The sequence below is a fragment of the Octopus sinensis genome, linkage group LG15, assembly GCF_006345805.1.
Source record: "Octopus sinensis linkage group LG15, ASM634580v1, whole genome shotgun sequence".
NCBI lineage: Eukaryota > Metazoa > Mollusca > Cephalopoda > Octopoda > Octopodidae > Octopus > Octopus sinensis.
In genome coordinates, this window is record NC_043011.1 from 23,484,953 (window position 1) to 23,509,952 (window position 25,000).

Consider the following 25,000-nt stretch of genomic DNA (forward strand, 5'->3'; position numbering starts at 1 on the left):
TTTGATATTAAATATCCACAATCAACCTTAGCTTTTAATTGTAATAAACTAAGTGAGATAAGTGTATACTATATGATAAAAATAAATGCACCCTTTTAAAGCTCAGCCAGGCTCCTGGGCCCAGTTTCCTGGTTTCAATGGCATATGTGTTCCCCAGTTTGCCAGTCCATCGCAGCATTACTCATTTTTACCAGCTGAGTGGACTGGAGCAACGTGAAATGAAGTGTTTTGCTCAAGAACACAACATGTCACCCTGTCCAGAAATCGATACCACAATCTTACGATCATGATGCTGACACCCTAACCACTAAGCCACGTGCCTCCACGTATACTATATAGCATAGCTAATAAAGAGGTCACCAAAGTTATATATTTACATCTGACCACTAACTCATATCAGACTACCACAAAACACACCAGCAATACTTTTAGCTACCATACAACACACCAACACTGTGACATCTCATACAACATACCAACCTCGCCAGACATTAACATAAAACACTACCTCACTTCTTAATAAGGTACAATAGATATCAAGTCTTCACTATCATTTATATATTAAGAGGGTGCTGAAAAGTTCCTGGCTTTAAGGGTATCACAAAAGGCCTGACTGGAGGCCCAACCTAGTGAGTTCTTTTAGAGGACTTAGAAAAACTGAAGGATTGCTGCAAGGGGAATATGTTGAATAAAATCATAATTAACTGATCCTCATGTATTTTCTTTTACCCAAAACCAGAAACTTTTTAGCACCTTCCTCATACATACAGAGCATTCTAGTTTTGTCCATCATTATCCTATCTATTCCCAAGATTGATATTGCTATACAGTATTGAGTATTGGTTCAATCAATGTTCTTTCTAAGAGGGAATTTTTATGTGCTTACTTAACCTGCTAGAAATATCAGCCAAACATCTCCTTCAAAATACACCCTACCATCATAAAGAGACAACGGATGTACTGGAAGCTAAAGAATGTTCCTGAAAACAAGACAGGATTGCCATGGCTTATATACCGTGTGCTTTGCTAATCTTTCAAATGATTTTTCTCTTGAATCTTATCTTGGATGTTTGTTTGTGTAGCAGCAACATTGTTCTAGATATGAGAGAAGTACTCCAATGCAGAGATCTTATATCAATTTTACAGAGACTCGCCAAAGAAGTTTAGTGCCTGTCGTGTCTGCATATTTTTTATCATTTATCTTCTATTTGTTTCACTAATCTTATTTCTTTATTGCCTGCAAGGGGCTAAACAGAGAGGGGACAAACAAGGACAAAGGGATGAAGTCGATTACATTGACCCCAGTGCGTAACTGGTAGTTTATTTATCCACCCCGAAAGGATGAAAGGCAAAGTCGACCTCGTCGGAATTTGAACTCAGAACGTAATGGCAGACGAAATACCGGTAAGCATTTCGCCCAGCATGCTAACGTTTCTGCCAGCTCGCTGCCTAATCTGAATGTGACCATGCAAGAGCACTCCTTTTAAGAATTTTTTGTTGAATGAATTGACCTCAGTACTTTTTTTAAAAGCCTGGTACTTATTCTATCGGTGTCTTTTGCCCAACTGCTAAGTTATAGGGATATAACATACAAACACCAGTTGTCCAGAGGCAGAGAGTGGAACACACACACATTTCAGTTTCCATCTACCAAATCTACTCACAAGGCTTTGGTTGTCTCAAGACTATAATAAAAGACAATTGCTCAGGGTGCCACATAGTGGGATTGAACCAAGAATCAGTTGGTTGTGAAGCAAACTTCTTACCACATATCAAATAATATAAATATTCTAAGTAAGAGTTTTTTTTTTTTTGTTTTGTTTAATTAGCCTGATAAGGCAATGTATTGTCCATAGCTTTCTTTGTTCCTTCCCATGTAGTTCCTTTGCAACCAATGAAAGGTGAACTTAGTTCACGTTCCATTGGATGTAAGGTGAATTTAGCATGATTAATTGCTCATATTGAGTTATTTCAGATTAGAAGTTTATGTGAAAACATATGGTGGTAGTGGTGGGGATTTCCAAAGGAATACAGATCCAAGGAAAGAAGGATAAAAGAAAGTGTTTAGAAGATGTGAGTGAAACACAAGAAGAAGGTGACAAGATTAAGCAGTTCAGAACAGAGAAAACTGTAGAGGAAGTATTTGTGTGACAATAAATCAATAGAATTACACATTTTATGGCTTTATAGAGAAAAACTTACACTGACTGTATGTAATATGATAACACTGTGTAACACGATTTTTGTTCTTGGCTAGCAACTGCTATTTCCTATTTGCTTACACCCAGAAAGCATGACAAATGGTTAAAATTTCCTTCAAACTTTGCTTTTGTTACATTTATTCAAACCCATAAGAATCCATCTCAGCCCATGGGTATGATGCTCCCCCACTACTTCTGCTCATGATTAGAATCACACATCTTGTCAGCCACTAAGGGAGATGCTCAAGTGGTTAAGGTCAAGCAACTGACAAGCAAATCTGTGGTATTGGGCAGAATATTTGCAATAACAATATTTCTGCTTCAGAAAGACGGTGAGCTGGCAGAATCGTTAGCATGCCGGGCGAAATGCTTAGCAGTATTTTGTCTGCCGTTATGTTCTGAGCTCAAATTCCACCAAGGTCGACTTTGCCTTTCATTCTTTCGGGGTCGATAAATTAAGTACCTGTTACGCACTGGGGTCGATGTAATCGACTTAATCCCTTTGTCTGTCCCCTCTATGTTTAGCCCCTTGTGGGTAATAAAGAAACAGATATTTCTGCTTCAGCAATTCAGTGCTGAATTGATCTGAAATGTAATGAAAAAAAGGTTGGTTTCAAAACATTGATGTCCAGATCACTAAAAGCTAAGTTTGAAGGGAATAGTAGTTGTTTCTTTTGATTTCTAGATAGAAGCAAATAGAAAATAACACTTACTGACCAAAGACAAAATAAAAACCAAAATTTTGTCACCACAGTGAAATCTATAAATCTATAATTTTGCTTTATTTCTTAACATTTTTACTGTTGATATGAAGTTTAATATTTATTTCTTTTTCTAAAAGCTTGATGCTGTTTCTAATGCCAATTATTTTATTTTAAATTTAGGACCAAAATTATTTGTCATTAGTGTTGGTTAGTCACAATTACTGTTAACTGGGCAAACACCTATGAGCAAAAGCCATTCCATTTAGAGTGACTTTGGGAGCTTTGACTGATATTTCTTGCAGGTTGAATCACCATATAGGGTTTCCCTTGTTGGTCCAAAATGCTATTTGATGAGGAAATAGTTATTTCCCTTGCTTTAAGAAAAACCAATTAACCTGATTTGCCACACAGCAAGCAAATGCAAGTCTGGAAGCTTTATGTTAACTAGTGTGGAATTTCGTTGTTACGAGTTCAAATCTCAACCAGGTCAAGCTTGATGTTTTATACTCTGAAGTTTATAAATATAAAACCTGCTAATATAGCTGGGTCAATTCAAACAATACTATACATTTTGTTTTTATTATTTAGTTAGAAAAAAGAAGCGAACTGGCAGAATCGTGAGCACGCCGGACGAAATGCTTAGCGGTATTTCGTCCGTCGTTACGTTCTGAGTTCAAATCCCGCCAAGTTTGATTTCACCTTTGATTCTTTTAGGGTTGATAAATTAAGTACCAGTGAAACCCTAGGGTCGATGTAATCGATTAGTCACCTCACTCCAAATTTCAGTCCTTGTTCCGTTAGCAGAAAGGATTATTTAGTTCGAAGAGAAGTAGCAATGCCCATGGCTCTTCCAAACCTGATGATTAAATTATTTTTGAGAGCTGATGTCTGGACGAGAATCATGATTAAGAAAATAGTATTTAGGGAGGAAACGCTTTAAATGTGTTGGTTTTAGGTGGAAAGAAACATATATATTAGGTGCAACACCGTTTTCAAGGGAGCAATGGCAGTACAATAATAAATTTGGGACGTCTTGATGACGGTAATTTGACGCCGCTGATTCTATACAAAACTCGGTAATATGGGATATTTTAGTGTTTTGGCACGGAGATTTTTTTTTTAATTATTCTACGTAACATCTATCTGATTTTTTAATAGTTGAGCATGAAACATCGTATAAACGTTAAAAACAAAGTATAGAAACGTAATTATCAAAGGAAAAATTAAAGCTATAATATTTTATACCATTAATAATCTTTCGCTGCGTACTGAGAGCATGTAAAGGGAGGTAACTCAATTTAACCGATTTTATTTCGTACTTTATTAGTTCTCTCTCTCTCTTTCCTCATTCAATACCTTAACCCCAATGTTTGTTTTGTCTATCCTCGTATCATCCCCTCTTTTTCTCAACCTTATGGTTAATAAAGAAACTCACTCTCTCTCTCTCTCTCTCTCTCTCTCTCTCTCTATATATATATATATATATATATATATATATATATATATATATAGATATATATATATATATAAGGGTGAAAAGGAACACACGAGTTGATATATATGAAAAAACAAGTAAAAAATAGAAAATGCTAAAATAATTTATGAAATGTTCACTATAAATGTTCACTATAAAATTATTTTAGCATTTTCTATTTTTTACTTGTTTTTTCATATATATATATATATATATATATATATATAATATATATATATAGCTGCCATCGCTTAATCATCCACCACCAAAATGCCTGCTTTTCAGTAATCCCATTCCAGCAATATACATGTGTGGGCTAATGGTATATCATGAGTGAAGGTTTAGTCATTTGTAAAAAATGACCATTTTAAGGTGCAGTCTAGAACGATACTTGCAGATGCACCAAAAGAAATCATCATTTTCATTCATAACTAACTAATATTTATCGTTTAAAATAATCTGATGCCCCACTTCTTGATTAGAAAGACTATAATAGCTGGAGAACATCACTGAGATAATTTCTTTTGAAAGAAAGCCTTTTTGATTAAATTATTCATTTGGCTTGATAGTTTCATAATCAGAAGCTATTACGGAGAGCAAAAACACGAAACTTGATTAGGGATAAATGCTAAATGAAGTCAACTCTTGTAATGTGTAAGTAGTGAAATCTGGAGATAAAAATAAAACCCATGGCTGGACCTGGCATCTTTTATCTTTACTTGTGGCCATCCTGGGACGCTGCCTTGAAAGGTTTTAGTCAAATAATTCCACCCCAGTACTTGTTTTTAAAATCTGATGCTTATACTATTGTTTTCTTATTGCCAAACTGCTTAGATAATAAGATGTAAACAAACCAACAGCAGTTGTCAAACAGGGGAGGGGACAAACACAAAGACGCACAATATCTAGATTTCATACTGTTTCCATCTACCAATTTCACTCACAAATCATTACTTGGCCTGGGGCTATAGAAGAAAATGCTTGCCCAAGATGCCATGCTGTGGGACTGAACCCAAAACCACATGGTTGCAAAGTGAGTTTCTTAACAATACAGACATTCAGAAATATGGAACAGTAAAGACTTTTTCTTTTTAAACTGATTTCATTCATTGAACTACAACTATCCTGCTGAGATACTGTCTTCAGAAGTTTTTAATCAGTTATATTAACCCACCCCTGTAATAACTGAGTACATAGCAGGGTGCTTATTTCATTGCTCTTGTAAGATATGAAATGCAAATAGATTCTTTTGGCTTATGTGAAGATAACACTATCATAAATAAGTACCAAAGGTGGGGTTTCTGTCTGAATGTACTCGGTCTTAGCCCTACACTGATATAAACATCTCTCTCTCTCTCTCTCTCTCTCTCTCTCTCTCTCTCTCTCTCTCTCTCTCTCTCTCTCTCTCTCTCTCTCTCAGCATCAGCATCATTTAACATCCACTTTTTCATGTTTGCCTGGGTCAGATAGAATTTGTTGAGGCAGATTTTCCACAGCTGGATGCCTGTCCTGTCTCTCTCTCACCCCCACAATTCATTCATTCATTCATTCATTTAACATCAGTTTTTCCAAGTTGGCATGGGTTTCAATAGAGGGTTATTTGCAACAGAATTTACTCTTCATTCTTCCTAAATTAACGAAAAAAGTAGTAAAAGTAATCAAGAGCAAAAAGTCTAGTGAAAAATAACATATTAAAAAAAACTGGCTGGAACACTTTTTGTTAAAATTTGCTGCCTAAAAGTGCAAGAGGGGTATATATATATATAATGGACTCTCCTGTTGGTAGACAGCATATGAGGGTCCGACAATTTCTTACCGAACGACACAGATGATTTGTTTATAGTGATCAAATGCTTGTGTAGACATAAGCACACTCTCTCCATCAGATTGACATTACCTGTACAGGTACAATGGGTGCCACATGTCAGATGTTGAAATGATTGTAGAGCAATGTGAAATGAAGTACTTTGCTCAAGAACACGATGCAACGCTCGGTCTGGGAATTGAACTCACAATCATGAGTACAACACCCTAACCACTAAGCCATGTGCCCTCACACTATATATTCAATATATATATATATATATATATGAAATTTTAAAGTTACATGGACAAATAGTAGTCTGTAAAGTTCAGGTAACTCTTTAATGGATAAGACACAAAGCTGTGACTGTATAGCTTCCTTTTATAAATATTACTTATAATACCAAGACACTTTTATACTTAGACTTATTAATCAATTTAAAACAAAACTAAATTGACAATAGCAATTAAATTGCCTGAATTATATATAGAAATAATCCACAAGTTTGTCTCATGCAAGCTATGTTATACATTACAGGCCAAACTATTACAAGAGACCAGATCAAATATGACATTGTGATCACCTGTTCAGACTGACAGAGAGTGTCACTTAGCTTACTCCTCCATACCTTTAAAACATATATGGAACTTGAAATGAAGTAGTAATATACATTATACAGCCTGTCTAGACATGAAAGCGCGTTTAATGCAAGTCTGCAAGTCAATGGACAATATGTTGACTTGGTATTTCACTACAAACTAAATTTTAACCAATTTGCTTTCATCATGTATTGTAGTAATGATTCAGTAAATAAGTCATTTGTTACTAGATTTAAACCAATAAACTACTAAACTACTTATTATTTACTCAAGTATTAAAGCATAAGCTGGCAGAATCATTAGCATGCATGGCAAAATGCTTACTGGCATTTTGTCTGACTTTATGTTCTGAGTTCAAATGCCACTGAGGTTGACTGCCTTTCACCCTTTCGGGGGTCAATAAAATAAGTACCTGTCTAACACTGGGGTCAATCTAATAGACATAGTCCCCTCTCCTGAAATTTCTGGCCTAGTGCCAAAATTTGAAATCATTATTAACTCAAGTACTATTTACATGATACAGGTTTTGTCACAGGTTTGTGTCTAACACCATGAGTTTTTACAAATGATATAAATCTTCTCTGGTACAATTATGCATCATAGAAACATCATCATCCACCCCTGGATATCACTGCCTTAAGTCCTAGGACTCATGGGGCCAGACACCTGGTCTCCATGGTGTATAAGTGACTGAGATCTCAACATTCCCATGAATGAAATTCCAGTCTGTCATAGGGCTACTCATTTACTCATTTACAGCTGAGTGGACTGGAACAACATGAAGTGTTTTGCTCAAGAATACAATGCAGCACCCAACCAGGGAAACAAAAGCATGGTCTTGCACTTATGATTTCAACACACTAACTTCTAGGTTAGAAAAGGAAAGGCAGTAAAAGTCACTTAACAAAACCTTGGAGAAATCAAATTTATTTAATATTTGAATTTTAAGAAGGTTTAATCTTGACTAATTGTTGTAGGATTGGATTTTACTGATAATAATCACACTGATTAGAAAAGATTAAGAATGTCTACAAATCAGCATGATCTTTGTAAGGACCATTATTAAGGAAAGCCAACTTACATTTTAATGCAAAAAAAGGTCCAAACTAAAACAGCATAAAGATCACAGAAATGGCATAAACCTAAAAAATGTATACTATTTCTCCTACAGAGACATACAATATTTATCCCAGATACAGAAAGTAATAGGGAAGTCAACATCATTATTAGAAAAGCTGGGGTAGTACTTAGTAAATTATCAACGTTTGGACACTAAAGAAAAAAAACAAAACATTTGTATAAAAATGAAAATTGCAGTCTACAGTTCAGTATGTTTGTTCTTTATTTTGGCAGTGAAAGTGATGAGAACTGAATGCATTCCCATCAAAGGCATCTGTGCTATATCTCTTATGTGACATATAAGGACCAAATTATTATCTGGAAAATTTTAGAACAGGCGCAAGCATGGCTGTGCGGTTAAGAAGCTTGCTTCACAACCATGTGGTCTGGAGTTCAGTCCCACTGCACAACAGCCTGGGCAAGTGTCTTCTACTGTAGCTCCAGTGACTTTAGTAGATGGAAACTGAAAGAAGCCCACTGAATGTGTGTGTGCCTTTGTCTTGACATAATGTGATGATTGTAAATGAGCATCACTGTCATTTCCAGACTTCCATGAAAAACGCATCTGGCAATGGGGAAATATTACCTTGCTTGGAACTAGGTGAGGGTTGACAACAGGAAGGACATTCAACCATAAAAATCTGCCTCAACAAATTCTGTCTGATCCATGCCAGCATGGAAAAAAATGGACATTAAATGATGATGATGATGGTATGTTGAGAAGAAGAAAAATGCTCAAGATAGTAGTTTAATGTATTCACAATGACTGATGAAAAAAATTGAAAGGTGCACCGGGATGGAAACCTCAAATTGGCAAAAGAGTAATGGTAAAGACTAAGCTGACATGGCAAAGATACATTTTTTTTAAAATCATCTGAAAGGTGACAAAAAGACTGGCATGATACAAAACAAGTAGTAGCCTACAAGACAGACATTATGGTCATGGACAGACAATGACCAATAAGTATGAAATGGACAAACATTGAAGGTAAGGTTATCTTGAATTAGATAAATCTAGATTGATAAGTAGCGTGTAAACACCATGAAAACCATAACAACGTGCACAGAGACATACAGTTTGGTAAATATATGTGGGTGATGATATGCTACTAATGTAATTAACTTGAAATAAATATATGCTACTAATGTAATTAACTTGAGAAAAGCTCTTGGACATAGTTAATGTGGTTGCAAACAGCTAATGTAATAGATACAGGCATAGCTGTGTGATTAAGGAGCTAAATTTGCAACCATATGGTGTCAGTGCCACATAAAATGCACTTGTGTCAGTGCTGCATAAATGCACCCAAGCCAGTGACACATAAAAAGCACCCAGCACACTCTGTAAAATGGTTGGCATTAGGAAGGGCATCCAGCTGTAGAAACCATGCCACAACAGACAATTGGAGTCTGGATAGCTCCCTGTCAAACTGTCCAACCCATACCTATTTCTTTACTGCCCATAAGGGGCTACACACAGAGGGGACAAACAAGGACAGACAAATGGATTAAGTCGATTACATCGACCCCAGTGTGTAACTGGTACTTAATTTATCGACCCCGAAAGGATGAAAGGCAAAGTCGACCTCGGCGGAATTTGAACTGAGAATGTAAAGGCTGACGAAATACGGCTACGCATTTCGCCCGGAGTGCTAACGTTTCTGCCAGCTCGCCGCCAACCCATACCAGCATGGAAAATGGATGTTAAATGATGATGATGATGGTAAGAAGCAGAGTCACATATGCATATTAAAGGATAAGTGAAGATGGAAGACTTATCTCTTAAAATGTATGTCGAAAGCAATCAAAAAGACAAAAGTTATGGTTTCTATCAAAGCCTTTGATAGAAGCATTTGTAGATTAATGCAAAGAAGCACTACAGGTTAGATGCTGGCAACCACAGTTCAACAAATAGCAGGAGTTATCACTAGTTTATTGCATGATTTGACTATTACAGCTACCCACTTACCAAACTGTATGTCTCTCTCAGTGCATGTCATAACAATTGGTGAACTTATTTACAATTTATTTGCCAAATCTTTCAGTTCATGATAGCAGTTTATTAAAGCTGTAATACTGAATAAATAAATTTTTCTCTGATTTACATTGTTAATTGGCTTTTTATTATCTTCCCGTTTATATACTGGAATGGTGACGCTTCATGTAAATTACATGAGCGTATAGTTTCAAGAGGGTAAAAATAAAGAATTTTTTTTTTTTTGTAAGGAAAGGAAGGACACTATTCATAGCCCTTCTAGACATTCCTAGATAAGAGTGATGAGAAAACTGAGTATAATAACTGTCAACAAGTATAGCTACTTGAAGTTTTGAAATGAAACTCTACAACCATTAATATAGGCTTTCATCAAAAAAATAACTGAAGCTTGAAGTGATGAAAAGGTAAAATACTATGACAAATCTGATGCATAAGAAATGAAGGGAAAAGAGAGTACTGGAGTATCTGACCAGTTAATTATGTAACTATAGTTCAGTTCAACTGATTGAACTAATTCAAGAACAGAATTTGAAGAGCGAATACATAAACAACACTGAAAAAGATAAAATAATACATAATACAATAATAAAAAAAAAAGAAATAATATGCACTATTTTAACAAAACTAATGGAAATTGTCACTGATGATGGGAGTCAGGGGACTAAATTTGAATTATCATTATTATTCTACTTTCCCAGTAGCATGACAGTTTAGCACAAAAGATGGGTCGGTAATAAAATAAAATTTACTGAAAACTTCCATGCAAAAGAGGAAAAAGATTAAAAGATAAGATAGCTCTAATTGACATGTGCAGTGATAAGTGCATTATATGTCCTATAATTGTTAACCCCAATAATCTTTGATAAGTGCTCATACAGATCCTAAATACTCCACAGGAAAATCTAAAGTTTCCCTTTGCCCAAATTACTGCTGTCAAATTGAGTGGTGTTTTAGACTTAATCAGGTTGAAAAATTTATCTAATTTCTCCCAACATTATTTGAAACCTTGCTACTATTGCCAGCACCACATCAACAAAGACATCCAGGCAATATTATTGTAATTCTTGTAGTCATTACAACAATAAAAACGTATTTTATACTAAACTGTTAAAGTGCCGTTGATACAACTTTGGTGCATTCATCACTCATAAACATCCTGGCTGCACCCAATTAAAGATTACCTAAAATGATTGACAAAACCAACAATCATTAATATCCTTAGTTTAAGGATATTAATGATTATCCTGTGGAGGTGCGTGGCTTAGTGGTTAGGGTGTCAGTATCATGATCGTAAGATTGTGGTTTGGATTCCTGGACCGGGCAACGTGTTGTGTTCTTGAGCAAAACACTTCATTCCACGTTGATCCAGTCCACTTAGCTGGCAAAAATGAGTAACGCTGCGATGGACTAGCATCCTGCCCAGCTGGGGAATAGAAACGCCATAGAAACTGGGAAACCAGTCCCATGAGTCTGGCTAGGCTTTAAAAGGGTGCATTTATTTATTTATTTAATGATTATCCCTTATAACAGACGTGCTATTAATCAGTGACCTGTCTTCTTGCACTGCTTTCTCAAGGGACAGAGGTTGCTAACTCTTCACTGCCAGCCCTCTAAACTTATGCATTACAACCATTATTCTTCATACTCTCTCTCTCTCTCTCTCTCTCATTTTGCCAAACAGAACAATGCTATTCTTCAGCTTATCTCCTCATCTGTTTCCTCAACTTACTAACCTACAAATCCACAACAATTCCACCTGAGCATCAAACACACTAAACCTCATCTAATTATCACAATGTTTATAGTCAAAGGTTTTCAGATAGCATGAATGCAGACTCTTCTCCCAGCTAACATAAAAAATATAATCTGACGGCCAGGTACATTCCAATAAAACTATTTCATTTTCTAGACAACTATTTCAAGGAGGAACAATTTCATGCATCCATATGCAAACATAAAAATAAAGTCAATAAATTTTGATACTCCATGTATGGAGACAAATTTTGTAAAAATATAAGCGAGATGCTATTACGTAATGAATCTCATTCAACCTGTCTCACTCTAATTACCAATCAAGTATTCGCTACCATTTTCTCACTTGGACTAACGAAATTGTCATTTAAGTTGTCCAATGAGCTAAATATTCACACAAACTGTTTTCTACACTCCATTGACTTCAGTCTGATATCTTAAACTTCTTAAATAATTCAATACATTTTACTCAGTTACATTTTTATATTAGCTAATAAGAAAAACGAAAATATCACCACCATCATCAACAACAAATTAATTTCCCCCACCCCCACCTTTTTTTTTTTTCTTGTGATTGATTGGACAGTTTAGCAGATAAGTATACATTAAAACTCTACAGTTTACAGTAATCAGTTTTTTTTTAAAATTTATTTATTTCTACCTTCAGAAACTGTTAGCAGCAGCAGCCCCATTGCCGCCACCACCATCACCACCAGAATAATACCTAAATCATTTTACAGTAACCAAGAATTATCATTCTCTTCCTAAGCTAAAAGAAACAAGAAAAAAAGTAGTTACCAAAATCAAGTAAGCCATGTTGTACTACCTGCTTGCCTCTCTCTCTCTCTCTCTCTCTCACACACACACACACACACACAAAATTACTACAACTTCTGCCCCTCTCAAATCCCCATTACAGCTATGACTAAAACTATTCTCTTTACCAATCATACAGAATATTTTCAGCTCTCTCTTTCTCTTTCTCTTGTTTCAGTCTTTTGACTGCAGCCATGCTGGAGCACCGCCTTTAGTCGAGCAAATCGACCCCGGGACTTATTCTTTGTAAGCCCAGTACTTATTCTATTGGTCTCTTTTGCTGAACTGCTAAGTGACAGGGACGTAAACACACCACCATCAGTTGTCAAGCAATGCTAGAGGGACAAACACAGACACACAAACATATACACACACATACATATATACATATATATACATATATACGACAGGCTTCTTTCAGTTTCCGTCTACCAAATCCACTCACAAGGCTTTGGTCGGCCCGAGGCTATAGCAGAAGACACTTGCCCAAGATGCCATGCAGTGGGACTGAACCCGGAATCATGTGGTTGGTTAGCAAGCTACTTACCACACAGCCACTCCTGCGCCTATTGATATTTCTTCCTAAAAAATGTAATCTTGAGCTTCATCACCTACATTTTGCCTCTGTCAGTTTCCAAAGCAAACATTATGTAGAGCCTCTTCTTTGATCATTGGATTTCTACCCTTGGAAAGTTCCTCTCCAGTGTCTATGGATGAGTAAAGTCTTTTGTGGAAGACCAGTAAATATCCAGACATGCAAATCTCTCCTCTTTTTTCCACATCATTGATGATGTCTAAAGGGAAGACAATATCAGCCTTTCAGCTGGAGAAATGTGGATAGGGAGAGAGGGAAGCAGAGGTCTGGTCTGTATAATTGCTATAAAGTTAACTTCACAAAAGGAACCAAACACCCAGGAAGGTATGCAGTGTTAAACAGAATGGTAAGGCGGTGAATTGGCAGAAGCGTTAGCACGCCGGGCGAAATGCTTCGCGGTATTTCGTCTACCGCTACATTCTGAGTTCAAATTCCGCCGAGGTCGACTTTGCCTTTCATCCTTTCGTGGTCGATAAATTAAGTACAGTTACGCACTGGGGTTGATGTAATCGACTTAATCCGTTTGTCTATCCTTGTTTGTCCCCTCTGTGTTTAGCCCGTTGTGGTCAATTAAGAAATAAGAATGGTATTTTAGGCATAAAAGTAAAGTTGAAAATTTTATTTAATTTGTCCCTTCATCATCATCATCTTTTAACGTCTGTTTTTCATGCTGGTATGGGTTGGACAGTTTGGCTGGACTTGGCAAGCTGGAGAGCTGTACCAAGTTCTAATCTAATTTAGTTTGGTTTCTATGACTGGATGCCCTTCCTAACGCCAACCACTTTACCGAATGTGCTGGGTGCTTTTAACATGGTACTGACATGAGCAGCTTTACATGGCACCGGCACAAGTGCTTTTTACATGACATCAGCACAAGACTCTTGCAGGCCAATCCTCTTCATCAGGGGTCCTTAACATTTCTGCTGTGGAGGACGGGCCTTCTTGAGTACAGTCCCAGTATTATTGAAAACATTGCTATCAGCACTCATTCAACAAAGACTTACATACAATAATATTGTAATTACAACTAATTACAATATTATAATAGCAATATTGTAACTAATATTTATAACATAGTGAGGCAAAGAGCTGGCAGAATTGTTAGCACACTGGGCAAAATGTTTAGCAGTATTTCATTCATCTTTACTTTCTGAGTTCAAATTCTGTCAAGGTTGACATTGCCTTTCATTCTTTCGGCGTCAATAAAAGAAGTACCAGTTGAGTACTGGGGTGACGTAATCGACTCATCCCTTCTCATGAGATTCCTGGCTTTGTGCCAAAATTTGAGATCACCATTAATTACATAGTATCAACACTACTTAGCACCCTGGTTTTATGCAGTCACAAAGAATAGTTCATTGATCACACAGATCCAATCCAAGATAAAATTATTATTATTATCATTATTATTCAGTGATTTTAAGGCATTGAGCTGACACACCAGACAAAATACTTAGCAGCATTCCTTCTGGTTTTGCCCTCTGAGTTCAAATGCCACTGAGGTTAACTTTGCCTTTCATCCTTTCAGGGGTCAATAAAATAAGTACCAGTTGAACACAGAGATCAATGTAATTGACTAGCCACCCCAACTCACCTAAAATTCCTGGCCTTGTGCCAAAATTTGAAACTATTATTCAAAAGTTTTATACTAACTGTATACTTTTACTGTTCTACAAAGTGCAACTCTGTGTATCTTGGGTTTACACATTGTTTTGTTTTGGTATTGTTATTTTCATTGTATTGAAAATGCTCTATGTTATATGTGTGTGGTGCCTAGTAATGCTGTTTTCTAAATGTTATGCATATTTATAAGTCCCTGGGGTTTTGATTATATATTTGTCTACTTGTCTTTTTGTCATTGCATAGACACCGATTATTTGCAAGAACTGTTCCTGTCTCAAGACCCATATTCTGTATGGTTTTTCTGTATTTGGCAACATTTCTTTCCCTGGCGGTCATTGACAACAATAGCCTATTATTATTATTATTATTATTATTATTATTCTCATCATCATTATTATTATTACTATTATCATTATTATTATTATCATTATTATTATTATTAAGGCAGTGAGCTGGAAGAATCAATAGCACACTGGGCAAAATACTTAGTGGTACTTCACCTGTCACCACATTCTGATTTCAAATTCCACCGAGGTCGACTTTGCCTTTCATCTTTTCGGGGTTGATAAAATAAGTACTAATTGAACTCTGGAGTCGAAGTGATTGACTAGCCCCCTCCCTACAAATTCCAGGCTTTGTGCCTATAGTAGAAAGGATTATTATTATTATTATAATTAATTAATTTATTTATTTGATTGTGGATATTTCAATGATTTCACTGCCAAAGTTCAAACAAAAATATTACTAGTAGCAAAACTTCATTAAAAAAATAAATAAATACACTTGTTACATGAATTAAAAAACATTCACAAATTAAAAAAAAAACATTAAAACAAAATTTTGAAATTTTTTTAAGAAATCAAAAAACAAATAAAGCTTTAAAAAACATCAAAACAATAATATTAACAAGAACAGAAAAAGTTTTTTTTTTTTTTTAAAATAACTATTTACTCAAATTGAAATTAGTTGAAGTTTTGATTCAGACTAAAGAAAGCAACAACAACAATAACAACAATAACATAAAATTATATTTTATGTTGAAGCCAAGGTATGATTATTATTATTGTTCTTTGTATGCACAGAGTGACAGAATCAGTTGAAACAGGTGCAGCCTGAGTGTTCCGTCAGGGCCTTAAACTAATGAAACCTGCTAATTACGCAGTGTGCCAACTGTTTTCAGCAAGGACCTGTATTTACTCATAATGTATTTACAGCTACATGAACTTGCATCATTTGGAATAAAGTACTATGATCAGGGACATAGTAGTACTTAGAGCAAGAACTGTATCTACTCTCAAGGTACCCATTAGCAACTACATGGACTTGAATTACTATGGGTAAAGTACCACAAACATGGACACAGCACAGTACTTATAGTAAGAACATGTACCTGCTCTCGAGATGCCTAACTGTAGCTACATGGACTTGCATAACTAAGAGTAAAGTACACACAGCTGTAGACAGCACAGTGCTTGCAGCAAGAACCTGTATCTGCTCCCAAGGTCTCTAATTGTAGCTACATGGACTCACATTACTAGGAGTAAAGTACCACAGCTATAGAGACAACACAGTGCTTACAACAAGGATCTGTCTACTTGCATGGTGCTTATTTGCAGGCACATGGACTTGCATCTTTAGGAGTGATAATACCATGGCTGTGGACACACTGCTACAATATAACATTTGTGACAAGACACAAACCATTGGACCTTTACTGGTAGGCTGAAAGTATATTGACTTAGCCAGGTGCGAATTTCCTGTTTTTAGAATTTCTATCGCTAAGGGAATTTCCTTTATTGATTTTTTTCTTTTTTCTTTTTCTTTTTCTATTGCAAATTTATTTTGTATTCAATGTTTGAATCAAAGTTCATTACAAAAATATACAAATATAAATACATAAATAAATACAACAAACTTACACAAACATATTTAAATTTAAAAATCAATGAAAATACAATAATGAGTGCACACACACACACACACTCAAATATATGAATATAAAGACACTTGGCTCCTGCTACTGATATATTTCTCTGTGTGCATATGCACACACACACACACACACACACACACACCCATCACACATACATAATTAATATAAAAGAGAAAATAAACTATTTTTAATGGTGAGTGAAAACATGTAAAAGAGAAGACTACATAGGTTGTAGGTTACAGGTTATAGTGGACAAGCTAAATGGAACTACAATACAAGCTACAAAGTTTTAGAGGATAGGAAGTATATTTAGTAGATTCGGGGATTAAATTCTATTTCCATAAACAGCAGTAAGGCATGAAATTCTGGTCAATTCTGAAAGCTAATCCATGCATTATCAGTCAAATGATCCCTGATTTGCAACTTATAAGGAATACAAATGTATTTTGAAAGCAGCATGAAAAAGTCCTGGTTCAAATAAACCAGTAAGTGGAATTAACCAAGGTAGACTGGTAGGGGTTAAAAATGCTTTCATGACAACCAACAAGTCAAGATGTAGTAATTCATGATGTAAGATATTGTCACATACATAAGCATGCAGTTATGTACACATATAGGCTTCTGAAGTGTTAATTTTCTATTTGTATTGGAGAGAGGAGAACTTATGGTGTAACTGGTGTAATATGAGAGGGATTCACGTAGAAACACACAAAGAATTTAGTATTAAAGTTTTCAAATAGTCACCAACATTTCAATAGGGTTTCTGATCCATTTGAATGAAAATAAAAAGAAGACATTTCAGACTATGTGCCAAGTTTTAAAACAAAAAGGACACTATGGAATTAGATAAAATAAGGAGAAAGAACTAAGACCTCAAAATGAAGACGCTGTGAGCTAGGAGACATAGAAAGGTAATAATAATTCATTGTGAAATATATATAAATATTGTAGAATAAGAAATAGGAAGTCCTTCTCACAATATTATATATTTGATAAAATAAATTTCTGTTTACAAACCATTTATAAACACCTAATAATTTATAAACATCTAATTACTGAAGTAGAAAAATTACCAAAAAAGCTATATCTATTCATTTTCTCAAATATATATATATAAAATACAGTGTACATTAAAACACATTAAGAGGCTTCCATCGTAGAAATCCTTTACGCTAGAAAAAACAGTTAAAGTCCAAACCACTAGATGGTAAATGTTTTTATTTTTCATTCCCTTCAAGAATTTATTCCTAATTAGTGGTTTGGACTTTAACTGTTCTTTCTAGCATAAAGGATTCCTATGATGGAAGCCTCTTAATGTGTTTTAATGTACACTGTATTTTATATGAATAATATATAGTCTATTGACTTTTTTTTTTGTACGCTAGGCCACTGGTAGTAAAGATTTCTATAATTTTTATTACCCCGATATTATTTATTATATATATATATGTATATATATATACACACACACACACATACATACACTCTCACACATACAAGGACAGACATACACACATACTTACACACACTCACTCATACATACATACATACATACATACATACATACATACATACAAACAAACAAACAAAGTAATATGTCGGCACTCAGATACACTTGTAAAAATGCAGTATATAAGGGTCATTATATAAAACAAATAGAGATGTGAGCTTCATATTTTTAACAGTAATACAAACATTGATTAATGTGATAAACATCGCCAAATGACTAAACACACACACAGAAACTTGCTGTTACACCCTACACTTAACTCTAGCTGACCTCATGCAATGTGATGTTATACATTATGATCTAAAGTTAACAATGAAATTGGGAAACAAGTTTAATGAATTAAGATGTAAAAATATTATATAGAAACTAGTAACTCTTCTAAATTATTAAATAGATCTACATTAACCAACATTAAACACAAGAATTCAGACCGACCAACTCACTGTTAATTCAATTGGAAAGTAATTGTGCAAAATAAGACAGAAGATATATTTGTGATGTGGGTCTATTTTGCAGGTCTTTCTCACACATTGCTTTTCAAAGACTACATCTAATATTGTGTTCTATTGGATCCTCTCTCACAAAGCAATTTTCAGTAGTGGAATATCATGACCAGAGCATCTCTGTACACCTTGCTGCTCCAAAACCAGTCAGTTCTCTTCAGTAAACTGGCCTGTGATTTTTGTAATCTTAGTGATGCTGTTACTGATAAATGTGGTAGTGATAATTCTTTCCGGTAAGGTTAGCAGGCCCATTTTCAATGAGTTACTATGCTAACTCTGAAAATGTTCCTTGACTTTGCATTATAATATGTTTTATTGCAATTCATTGTGACCACCCATATAGCAAACATGTACTTCCACAAATTTACTCCTTAAACAAGTAGATTTTCCATGCTGATAACAACAATGGCATCATCAAAGCATGTATATTTTGTTCACATTTTTCACGATGGTTCTAATCTTTGATGTGGTCATGTTCAAACACTTACCCACATATGTCTGCTCTTCATCCAATATGATGCTTTTTCTTGGAACCTTAAATGAATATTTAGTACTTGGAGTCGCAGACCATTTTCCATTTCTGATGGGTAAAACATTGTGTGAACAATTTGGGTATATGTGTCTAGGTGGGAGTATGAATGACTGTGTATCATAGTTTCTTATGTTCCTTCGTATTTTCAATTTCTAACGAAACATCCACTCCTTAATAATTTCATTTGCTAAAAATCACTTCTCCCTTCACTTTTACATTCAAGGGGTAACAGGCAGACAGCTAAGAAGATATTTCAGTTTCTCATTATCTTTCATTATCTTTTGACACTTTTACAGACCATTTGCACATAATCATCATCATCATTTAGCGCTTGTTTTCCATGTTGCCATGGGTTAGATGGTTTGACTAGAACTGGTAAGCCAGAGAGCTGCCTTATGCTCCAATCTGTTCTAGCTTGGTTTCTACGACTGGATACTCTTCCTAATGTCAACCACTCCATAAAGTGTACTGGGTGCCTTTTACATGTCACCAGCACAGGTATGTTCTACATGTCACCACAAATATTATTCTTGCTTCACATTTGAACAACCTTCACTATGAAACAAATTCAAAGACTTGAAGCAAGAAAAGAAAAATAATGAGGTGGTACAGGCAAAAGATGAGAGAAAAACAGAGAAAATACAAGGAAGTTTAAGATAAAACTAACAAAATAAGAGGAGCCAACAGGACTGAGCCCAAACATGTAAGGATACCAACAATATCAAAAAGAAAGTCAACAGGTATGAAGAGAGAGCAAGGACAGTGAACAGAGAACTGATTACACTGTATATAATGAGGGAGAGAGAGAGAGAAATAGACAGAGGAAGAGAGAAACAAAGACGGAGAGAGAGAGAGGGAAAAAGTGAGAGAGAGAGAGAGAGAGAGAGAGAGAGAGAGAGAGAGAGAGAGATGTGCAATGAAATAAAACAAGCCAAGAACAATGGAAAGAATATGAAGAAGAAATTCAAGAAAGGAATCATGTATGACAAGTAAACATGAACAAAGTAAACAAAGAAGTCGTTAAATTTGAGAAATATTCAAACAAGATGACCACACCAAGGATGATTTGGTGCCCCAACGACATGACATCAGGATGAATAAGCTTCCATTTCAATAACCTCGATCTTTTTCTAGAGCATCATCATAAAGGTACTTTAACAGAATGAAAAAATGTTATGGGAAGATATAAATTTAAGCATCAAAATAAATTAAGGAAGCTTACGAATCATGTATTTCCAGATATCCTCCATGTTGTTATAATAGTGCAGTGCTATTACAATAGTTTAGTGGCTCAGTTGTTAGCCTCAAAACTATAAGGTTGCAGGTTCAATTTCTAGACGGGTTGGAACATTGTGCCTTTTAGGCAAAGCACTTAATTTCATGATGTTCCAATCCACTTAGCTGAAAACAGTTTGTGGCTGATGTAGATTATTATCCCAAATGACTGAATGAGTCTATCACACACACACACACACACACACACACACACACACAAAGCAACAATTTTATCAACAATAATGGGAGAATAAATACCCATTAATCTGTTGCGTAGTCCTAAGGAAAATACAATCTTCCAGAAATGGCTCTTAAGAGTGATAGCTGATAGTCAAGTATTAATAATATAGAATGGTGTAGAAGGAAAAAAGTCTCCTGGGGTAAAACCCATTCACCTTATGAACCTTGAGCTGCAGAGCCAAGACAACTTCTTTAGAAGTATTTTCTAAAGAAGCAGCCTATGGTGAGATTCTTTGATAAGATGACCATCAATGCTGAACATAAACAGCTAGATAGCAGAGAAAAATATCATAAAATCACATTCACCAAGAAGCAGTAAAAGTACTAAAAATATATCATGAGGATAAATGTGGGTATACATGTATTAACAGAGTTGTTCTAAATCATTTCTATATGAAAAAAATATGAGATTCATACTTAATATTTTTCATGAACAAGATGCTATCAAAATTTATTATTGAACTATAAATGTAGCATGCTGTTGTTTAACTACAGGTTAGATCTGTTCTAGCAGACCTATGATCTAAGGCTTCCTAAATATGACTAATCCCATATTTTTATAGATATCTTAAAATTGCAATATCTAATGTAGCTTTTCCTTTTTCTTACTCTACTGAAGTGTGATGTGAGGGAGATTTAACTGCAATTTTTAGCAGGCTGACAGACAATGCAATGGTTCCCTCAGTGCCACAGGCATTGGATAGCATTATGAATAGACGCTGATAAATACCTATTCATGAGATAGATATAATAAGTCAAATTAAATTGTAGCAGAAAATATTCAGTTATATACATTCTCAATAATAATGTTTATTCCACAAAGTGTCCAACAGTGAGCTTTTATATATAAGTGCACTTGAGGTAATCCCTAATATATTTCTGAATCACATGTTTAGAAATGGTGCAGCAAATTCTAGTGGTACCTATACAAGACCTCAGATAGTTCTTAGAAAATTAAATGAAATTAAAGAATAACATTAAACTTTTTTATTAATATAGAACGGAAATTCATCTCTATACTTCTGACAAAGAAAATATAAAACTGGTATAAACAGGATAACTCTAATAGCTTTCATCAGAGTGGTGAGGTCAATAAAGGAATTGACTATAAATATTTATAGGAGTTCGTTTTATAGTACATAATAAGTAATAACCACAAATAGTAGGCACAAATGTCGACCATCAAATAATGTATCCCTGGCAAAGATTTTCAACTGTCACAGGCCCAATCCACCTAAATTTTAACAGATATGATAGAGAGGAACATCTCATTTCTGAAAATATTGAGTATGATGTATAGTAGAGGATTGAGGATTGTTACATTAACATCCAGTTCTCAGGGTTCCTCCTTTAGTGGGTAAAACTGGTAACAGTTTGATGTACTTATCATGGAAGAGAGGATTCTCACAGCTGCTTAAAGTTGCAGTAGAAAATACTCAGTATTGCAGTAGAAAACTGCAATAGAAAATACTTTTCTCAGAGAAAGGTGAAAACAAAAACCTGTGATAAAAAGATGCTGCTCAAAATAAAATCTAATCCCGTCCCATTGAAATATTACAGTCCCCTTCAGTGAACCATCAATACCTAGACAATCCATCTTTAAGTGAAGGATCGATTACATCAAAAGAAAGTAAAGGGTCAATAAACATAATTGTTAATTATAACTGTACCAAAAAACTGAATAAATCAAGATCAAAAAATAATGCTTTGTGTCAAATTTCCTATTACCTTTTTATAATCTATTAAAGTGAGGTAGGAGAAATAAATAGTATCTTACTTAATCAGTAATAATTACGTCCAGCCTAATCTGGTAATTACTATTTCTAGAACAAAGTAATCTACAGAAAAATAACCAAAGGAGTTAGAATATTTGTAAAAACAAATCTCTGGCACACTAAAAGCAAGGAAAGAAGTAAATTTGTGAAGAAATTAATACAATGGATAAAGATTAATGACTAATGCCTGAAGATAGACTTTACTTATTGATCACAAATGTGCAGAAGGGTTTATGTTGAGTGTAGACTGGAGAGTCATTTTTTTAATTTTAGTTTTTATTTTACTGGTATTAGTCATTCTTTTGTAGCTGTGCTGGTGTAGTGGCCTTTAAAAGTGTACTTAATTATAAAGACCCCAGGTACTTAATTATTGGGAATTGTTACAATATTTAACCTCAGAAGTATGAGAGATCAATTTAATAGACTTAACAATTTATTATACTAGTTTTTGGTCTTTCATATCTTTACCTTTGAAGTACACAAAAATAGAGTAAAGATTTTCAACCATCTTATATTACAAAAGAAACAGTGAAATTTTACCAAGATTCAGAATAATTACACCCAACTGCAATGTTGAAAAACACATTAAAAACTGACAAAAGACAATTCATAGAAAGGATACCGTTCAAGGATCAAAAGCTATCTCATATGACCTTTGAGCTTTCAACACTACCCTGAGTGTGTCTACATATTTTGGTCATCTTACCAAGAATTCCTATATGTCACTGCTCAAGTTGAATAACTATCAGCAACACTCTACAATGAAAACAAAACCCACCTATTTTTCGTTAACTCTTTTGTCATTAATTCCAATCTTCATACACACAACTGAAAACCAAGATTTCAGTTATGGCTATTACATCTTCTCTCAATGGGTCCCCTCTTTTTTTTTTTTTTCTTAAATAGTAGAGAATGATTTGGGTGCTATTTTTTGGAGGAGAGGCATCATCATTGTTCGACTGTGGTCGAGACAATGGAATTTACCATGCTACGCCAGTTATCACGGTCCATCATAGCATTACGGAGGTCCTGTTGCTGGATGCCTGTATCCCTGGAGATTACATCAGGGTAGGAGAGTGTGCACCCTCTGTTATCACGAGTAGATGGCTTCCAGAGGAGAAGAGTAGGAATTGCCTCGTTTTCAGCTCTACAACAATGTCTAGCAAACTGGACCCTCCTACCTTTCACAAGAGATGGCACAGGTGGTAGTTTCCCGTATATTTGCATTTTGGTTGGATGACGCTTCCACGACAGATTTTGAGAGGCAGGCATAATAAACATACCAAAAAGCAATTAGAGCAGACAGCATGTATTTTCTTCCTCAACAACCGTCAATACATATTTCACAAGTAAGAGCCACAAAAAACATGTTATCTCAAAAACAACCACATTAGCTGGCCTGAGAACAATGCATAGTCTTTGACCACTCATGACATAAGAATGCCTACTGTTTTGCAGAATATAAGTTGAACTAACTAACCACATCAACTGAATATTTGAGAATAACTTCTTTGGGTGGGAAACCTAATAAGCTAACTTGTTTAGCACTACTTCTTGCTTTATGAGTATCTTTAGTGAAACTAGTTTCATTATACACATTTAAACTAGACCCTAAATATGCTTTGTGCCCATACTGTTCTTGTAGACATTGATCTGCAAATCTTCAGGCAGGCAATTAGTTGCAAAACTCCTATTAGTCTGGAGAAGATGGATCACACTACTTCTCCTTCTCTGACTAATATACATACATATATATATATATATATATATATTCCTTTCTTAATGGTAAAACCATAGGGTGTCAACTTCTAGCATAAGAGATGTCCACTTAGTGGTCATCCCTCTTATATGTATGTAATATAATTTTTCTGAATCTTCAGATTTTTCTATATGCTAGACCACTGGTTTTAAATTGATATTAATCGAATTAATATTCAATTTTTCACCCTTATTATTTTAAATTTAAATAATTATGTTCTCTAACCGGCAAAATTCACTGCAGAGAATTATTTTCTGCAGAATTATTTCCGGTATTTTGGCACGCCAAAACGAAGACTTTTGAAATATAATCCCAAATGTAATTGGTAGAACTATATACATGTTCAATCTCATGCGGACGTCTCGTGTATAGTTCTGCAAATTATATTTTGCTATGACGATCACCCTGACGAGTTGCAGACATCTATGTAAGTGATTACGTAAGTGGTAACAATGAAACTAGTTTGTGATTAATCTGTATATTTTGTATCTTTTCATTTGTCTTGCTCGCTTAAGTTTTGTCGTTTTGCTAAATTTTCTTGAGAACATTCCTTTCTTAGTGGTAACACCATAGGGGGTTGACTTCTAGCATAAGAGATGTTCACTTAGTGGTCATCCCTCTTATATGTTTGTAATATATATATATAGACAGGGTGCGGTGAATAAACTGTCGTCTAAATTGTGCAAAAATGAAAATACCAAAATTATATAAAAATATCTTGAAATACTAAAGAGTAAATTTATTCAATAAAATCGCCATTGGTTTCAACCACAGCCTCCAGGCAACTTCA

General features: G+C 34.9%; 1 protein-coding gene across 17 annotated transcripts in view; it reads right to left on the bottom strand.

Moving 5' to 3' along the window:
• LOC115219721 (phosphatidylinositol 4-phosphate 5-kinase type-1 alpha) overlaps nucleotides 1-25,000 on the bottom strand; it is a 285,819-nt gene that overhangs the window by 38,709 nt on the left and 222,110 nt on the right. Inside the window, exon 20 of one of the 17 annotated variants that reach the window (XR_005002154.1) lies at nucleotides 17,365-17,379. The exons of the other annotated variants lie outside the window; for them this stretch is intronic. The gene's annotated coding sequence lies outside the window, so the exon portion shown is untranslated. The remainder of the gene's footprint in view (nucleotides 1-17,364; nucleotides 17,380-25,000) is intronic. 17 annotated transcript variants of the gene reach the window in all.